This window comes from Oncorhynchus keta, unplaced genomic scaffold (genome assembly GCF_023373465.1).
Source record: "Oncorhynchus keta strain PuntledgeMale-10-30-2019 unplaced genomic scaffold, Oket_V2 Un_contig_4266_pilon_pilon, whole genome shotgun sequence".
Classification (NCBI taxonomy): domain Eukaryota; kingdom Metazoa; phylum Chordata; class Actinopteri; order Salmoniformes; family Salmonidae; genus Oncorhynchus; species Oncorhynchus keta.
The window spans coordinates 10,001-17,500 of NW_026287677.1; positions in this window are offsets into that span (position 1 = coordinate 10,001).

Here is a 7,500-nt window from a genome sequence, read left to right on the forward strand (position 1 = left end):
TTTTAAAAGTAATTCTCAATAAATATTGATTCAGTTTCATTAGATTTGATTTCATTATTTAATTCTCTCCCTCTATGTCGGGGGTATTGAACTCTGAACTCTGACCCTACGAGGTTCTTAGCCTGCTGGTTCTCTGTTCTACCTGATCATTAATTACACCCACCTGGTATCACAGGTCTTAACCAATCCCTGATTAGGAAGAGGGGAACAATGAAAAAACACAATGGAACTGGCTTGGAGGACCAGAGTTGAGGACACTATGGTCTCTTCCAGTTCAATGTCATGTCATTCAGTCTGACGAGGCTCCAGCAACCTCTCAGGAGGTCTGTGTTTGGGGTGTGGCTTAAAAGCTTAGTAGGTGTGGTTTATAGGTTAGTAGGTGTGGTTTTATAGGCTTAGTAGGTGTGGTTTATCTGTTAGTAGGTGTGGCTTTTAGGCTTCGTAGGTGTGGTTTATAGGTTAGTAGGTGTGGTTTATAGGTTAGTAGTTGTGGTTTATAAGTTAGTAGGCGTGGCGTATAGGCTTAGTAGGTGTGGTTTATAGGTTAGTAGGTGTGGTTTATAGGTTAGTAGGTGTGGCTTATAGGCTTAGTAGGTGTGGTTTATAGGTTAGTAGGTGTGGTTTATAGGCTTAGTAGGTGTGGTTTAGAGGTTAGAAGGTGTGGTTTATAGGTTAGTAGGTGTGGCTTATAGGTTCGTGGGTGTGGCTTATAGGTTAGTGGGTGTGGTTTATATGTTAGTGGGTGTGGTTTATGGGTTAGTAGGTGCGGTTTAGAGGTTAGTAGGTGTGGTTTATAGGTTAGTAGTGTGGCTTATAGGTTAGTAGGTGTGGCTTATTAGGTTAGTAGGTGTGGCTTATAGGTTAGTAGGTGTGGCTTGGTAGGAGGCCAAAGGTGTCCGCATGCTTCCCAGAAGAAACAGTTCAGAAGAGTTTGTGGACATATTATGACCAACAAAATATGTAAGTTGCATTTTAAATTTCGGTAAGGGTTTTGATGGCTGTTCGAACAAGTTTGGTAAATAATGCCCTACAGTCTCCTCAATGTTAACTACAGTCTCCTCAATGTTAACTACAGTCTCCTCCATGTTAACTACAGTCTCCTCCATGTTAACTACAGTCTCCTCCATGTTAACTACAGTCTCCTCAATGTTAACTACAGTCTCCTCCATGTTCACTACAGTCTCCTCCATGTTAACTACAGTCTCCTCCATGTTAACTACAGTCTCCTCCATGTTAACTACAGTCTCCTCCATGTTAACTACAGTCTCCTCAATGTTAACTACAGTCTCCTCAATGTTAACTACAGTCTCCTCCATGTTAACTACAGTCTCCTCAATGTTAACTACAGTCTCCTCCATGTTAACTACAGTCTCCTCCATGTTAACTACAGTCTCCTCCATGTTAACTACAGTCTCTCCATGTTTACAGTCTCCTCCATGTTACTACAGTCTCCTCCATGTTAACTACAGTCTCCTCTATGTTAACTACAGTCTCCTCCATGTTAACTACAGTCTCCTCCATGTTAACTACAGTCTCCTCTATGTTAACTACAGTCTCCTCCATGTTAACTACAGTCTCCTCCATGTTAACTACAGTCTCTCCATGTTAACTACAGTCTCCTCAATGTTTAACTACAGTCTCCTCCATGTTAACTACAGTCTCCTCAATGTTAACTACAGTCTCCTCCATGTTTAACTACAGTCTCCTCCATGTTAACTACAGTCTCCTCAATGTTAACTACAGTCTCCTCAATAACTACAGTCTCCTCCATGTTAACTACAGTCTCCTCCATGTTAACTACAGTCTCCTCAATGTTAACTACAGTCTCCTCCATGTTAACTACAGTCTCCTCCATGTTAACTACAGTCTCCTCCATGTTAACTACAGTCTCCTCCATGTTAACTACAGTCTCCTCCATGTTAACTACAGTCTCCTCCATGTTAACTACAGTCTCCTCAATGTTAACTACAGTCTCTCAATGTTAACTACAGTCTCCTCCATGTTAACTACAGTCTCCTCAATGTTAACTACAGTCTCTCCATGTTAACTACAGTCTCCTCCATGTTAACTACAGTCTCCTCCATGTTAACTACAGTCTCCTCCATGTTAACTACAGTCTCCTCCATGTTAACTACAGTCTCCTCCATGTTAACTACAGTCTCCTCTATGTTAACTACAGTCTCCTCCATGTTAACTACAGTCTCCTCCATGTTAACTACAGTCTCTCTATGTTAACTACAGTCTCCTCCATGTTAACTACAGTCTCCTCCATGTTAACTACAGTCTCCTCCATGTTAACTACAGTCTCCTCAATGTTTAACTACAGTCTCCTCCATGTTAACTACAGTCTCCTCAATGTTAACTACAGTCTCCTCCATGTTTAACTACAGTCTCCTCCATGTTAACTACAGTCTCCTCAATGTTAACTACAGTCTCCTCAATGTTAACTACAGTCTCCTCCATGTTAACTACAGTCTCCTCCATGTTAACTACAGTCTCCTCAATGTTAACTACAGTCTCCTCCATGTTAACTACAGTCTCCTCCATGTTAACACAGTCTCCTCCATGTTAACTACAGTCTCCTCCATGTTAACTACAGTCTCCTCAATGTTAACTACAGTCTCCTCCATGTTTAACTACAGTCTCCTCATGTTAACTACAGTCTCCTCAATGTTAACTACAGTCTCCTCCATGTTAACTACAGTCTCCTCCATGTTAACTACAGTCTCCTCAATGTTAACTACAGTCTCCTCCATGTTAACTACAGTCTCCTCCATGTTAACTACAGTCTCCTCCATGTTAACTCAACAGTCTCCTCAATGTTAACTACAGTCTCCTCCATGTTTAACTACAGTCTCCTCAATGTTAACTACAGTCTCCTCAATGTTAACTACAGTCTCCTCCATGTTTAACTACAGTCTCCTCCATGTTAACTACAGTCTCTCAATGTTAACTACAGTCTCCTCAATGTTAACTACAGTCTCTCCATGTTTAACTACAGTCTCCTCCATGTTTAACTACAGTCTCCTCCATGTTAACTACAGTCTCCTCCATGTTTAACTACAGTCTCCTCAATGTTAACTACAGTCTCCTCAATGTTAACTACAGTCTCCTCCATGTTAACTACAGTCTCCTCCATGTTAACTACAGTCTCCTCCATGTTAACTACAGTCTCCTCCATGTTAACTACAGTCTCCTATGTTAACTACAGTCTCCTCCATGTTAACTACAGTCTCCTCCATGTTAACTACAGTCTCCTCAATGTTAACTACAGTCTCCTCCATGTTAACCAGTCTCCTCCATGTTAACTACAGTCTCTCAATGTTAACTACAGTCTCCTCCATGTTTAACTACAGTCCTCCATGTTTAACTACAGTCTCCTCCATGTTAACTACAGTCTCTCCATGTTAACTACAGTCTCCTCCATGTTTAACTACAGTCTCTCCATGTTTAACTACAGTCTCCTCCATGTTAACTACAGTCTCCTCCATGTTTAACTACAGTCTCCTCAATGTTAACTACAGTCTCCTCAATGTTAACTACAGTCTCCTCCATGTTAACTACAGTCTCCTCCATGTTAACTACAGTCTCCTCCATGTTAACTACAGTCTCCTCCATGTTAACCAGTCTCCTCAATGTTAACTACAGTCTCCTCCATGTTAACTACAGTCTCCTCCATGTTAACTACAGTCTCCTCAATGTTAACTACAGTCTCCTCCATGTTTAACTACAGTCTCTCCATGTTTAACTACAGTCTCCTCCATGTTAACTACAGTCTCCTCCATGTTAACTACAGTCTCCTCCATGTTTAACTACAGTCTCCTCCATGTTTAACTACAGTCTCCTCCATGTTAACTACAGTCTCCTCCATGTTAACTACAGTCTCCTCAATGTTAACTACAGTCTCCTCCATGTTTAACTACAGTCTCCTCCATGTTTAACTACAGTCTCCTCCATGTTAACTACAGTCTCTCCATGTTTAACTACAGTCTCCTCAATGTTAACTACAGTCTCCTCAATGTTTAACTACAGTCTCCTCCATGTTAACTACAGTCTCCTCCATGTTTAACTACAGTCTCCCTCCATGTTTAACTACAGTCTCTCCATGTTTAACTACAGTCTCCTCCATGTTTAACTACAGTCTCCTCCATGTTTAACTACAGTCTCCTCCATGTTTAACTACAGTCTCCTCCATGTTTAACTACAGTCTCCTCAATGTTAACTACAGTCTCCTCCATGTTTAACTACAGTCTCTCCATGTTAACCACAGTCTCCTCCATGTTAACTACAGTCTCCTCCATGTTTAACTACAGTCTCCTCCATGTTTAACTACAGTCTCCTCAATGTTAACTACAGTCTCCTCCATGTTAACTACAGTCTCCTCCATGTTTAACTACAGTCTCCTCCATGTTTAACTACAGTCTCCTCCATGTTTAACTACAGTCTCCTCCATGTTTAACTACAGTCTCCTCCATGTTTAACTACAGTCTCCTCCATGTTAACTACAGTCTCCTCCATGTTTAACCAGTCTCCTCCATGTTAACTACAGTCTCCTCCATGTTAACTACAGTCTCCTCCATGTTAACTACAGTCTCCTCCATGTTTAACTACAGTCTCCTCCATGTTTAACTACAGTCTCCTCCATGTTTAACTACAGTCTCCTCAATGTTAACTACAGTCTCCTCAATGTTAACTACAGTCTCCTCCATGTTTAACTACAGTCTCCTCCATGTTAACTACAGTCTCCTCAATGTTAACTACAGTCTCCTCCATGTTTAACTACAGTCTCCTCCATGTTTAACTACAGTCTCCTCCATGTTAACTACAGTCTCCTCCATGTTAACTACAGTCTCCTCCATGTTTAACTACAGTCTCCTCAATGTTTAACTACAGTCTCCTCAATGTTAACTACAGTCTCCTCCATGTTAACTACAGTCTCCTCCATGTTTAACTACAGTCTCCTCCATGTTTAACTACAGTCTCCTCCATGTTAACTACAGTCTCCTCAATGTTAACTACAGTCTCCTCCATGTTTAACTACAGTCTCCTCCATGTTAACTACAGTCTCCTCCATGTTAACTACAGTCTCCTCCATGTTTAACTACAGTCTCCTCCATGTTTAACTACAGTCTCCTCCATGTTAACTACAGTCTCCTCAATGTTAACTACAGTCTCCTCAATGTTAATCTACAGTCTCCTCCATGTTAACTACAGTCTCTCAATGTTAACTACAGTCTCCTCCATGTTAACTACAGTCTCTCAATGTTAACTACAGTCTCCTCCATGTTAACACAGTCTGAACTGAAACGAGACGACATTCAATTGGTTAACCCTCTTATCTTTTCAATGATTTGAACAGCTTTGAACTGAAACGTCTTTCTCATCCTCTTTCACGGCAAACGCATGTTAACACAGTCTCCTCCATGTTAACCAGTCTCACAGAACATTATAAACTCTGAAAAACGTAATTTTATTCCAAAAAGATATTTATTACAGGTATATTCACCAACTATAAATCAGACATTAACACGAGCTTAATCCACCATAGTAAATCCATACCAATAAAATGTAGACATGTTCAAATGGTGAATACAAATTACATTGTAAAGAAGACACAAAAACCAGAGAAACAGAGATCTGGAGGTTAACCAGAGAAACAGAGATCTGGAGGTAACCAGAGAAACAGAACTCTGGAGGTAACCAGAGAAACAGAACTCTGGAGGTAACCAGAGAAACAGAACTCTGGAGGTAACCAGAGAAACAGAACTCTGGAGGTAACCAGAGAAACAGAACTCTGGAGGTAACCAGAGAAACAGAGTTCTGGAGGTAACCAGAGAAACAGAGATCTGGAGGTAACCAGAGAAACAGAGTTCTGGAGGTAACCAGAGAAACAGAACTCTGGAGGTAACCAGAGAAACAGAGATCTGGAGGTTAACCAGAGAAACAGAGATCTGGAGGTAACCAGAGAAACAGAGTTCTGGAGGTTAACCAGAGAAACAGAGATCTGGAGGTAACCAGAGAAACAGAGATCTGGAGGTAACCAGAGAAACAGTTCTGGAGGTAACCAGAGAAACAGAGATCTGGAGGTAACCAGAGAAACAGAGATCTGGAGGTTAACCAGAGAAACAGAGATCTGGAGGTAACCAGAGAAACAGAACTCTGGAGGTAACCAGAGAAACAGAGATCTGGAGGTTAACCAGAGAAACAGAGATCTGGAGGTAACCAGAGAAACAGAGTTCTGGAGGTTAACCAGAGAAACAGAGATCTGGAGGTAACCAGAGAAACAGAGATCTGGAGGTAACCAGAGAAACAGAGTTCTGGAGGTAACCAGAGAAACAGAGATCTGGAGGTAACCAGAGAAACAGAGATCTGGAGGTAACCAGAGAAACAGAGATCTGGAGGTTAACCAGAGAAACAGAGATCTGGAGGTTAACCAGAGAAACAGAGATCTGGAGGTAACCAGAGAAACAGAGATCTGGAGGTAACCAGAGAAACAGAGTTCTGGAGGTAACCAGAGAAACAGAGATCTGGAGGTAACCAGAGAAACAGAGATCTGGAGGTTAACCAGAGAAACAGAGATCTGGAGGTAACCAGAGAAACAGAGATCTGGAGGTTAACCAGAGAAACAGAGCTCTGGGGGTAACCAGAGAAACAGAGATCTGGAGGTAACCAGAGAAACAGAGATCTGGAGGTTAACCAGAGAAACAGAGATCTGGAGGTAACCAGAGAAACAGAGATCTGGAGGTAACCAGAGAAACAGAGCTCTGGAGGTTAACCAGAGAAACAGAGATCTGGAGATTAACCAGAGAAACAGAGATCTGGAGGTAACCAGAGAAACAGAGATCTGGAGGTAACCAGAGAAACAGAGTTCTGGAGGTAACCAGAGAAACAGAGTTCTGGAGGTAACCAGAGAAACAGAGATCTGGAGGTAACCAGAGAAACAGAGATCTGGAGGTTAACCAGAGAAACAGAGATCTGGAGGTTAACCAGAGAAACAGAGATCTGGAGGTAACCAGAGAAACAGAGATCTGGAGGTAACCAGAGAAACAGAGTTCTGCAGGTAACCAGAGAAACAGAGATCTGGAGGTAACCAGAGAAACAGAGATCTGGAGGTTAACCAGAGAAACAGAGCTCTGGAGGTTAACCAGAGAAACAGAGATCTGGAGGTAACCAGAGAAACAGAGATCTGGAGGTAACCAGAGAAACAGAGATCTGGAGGTTAACCAGAGAAACAGAGATCTGGAGGTAACCAGAGAAACAGAGATCTGGAGGTTAACCAGAGAAACAGAGATCTGGAGGTTAACCAGAGAAACAGAGATCTGGAGGTAACCAGAGAAACAGAGATCTGGAGGTTAACCAGAGAAACAGAGATCTGGAGGTAACCAGAGAAACAGAGATCTGGAGGTTAACCAGAGAAACAGAGATCTGGAGGTTAACCAGAGAAACAGAGTTCTGGAGGTAACCAGAGAAACAGAGTTCTGGAGGTAACCAGAGAAACAG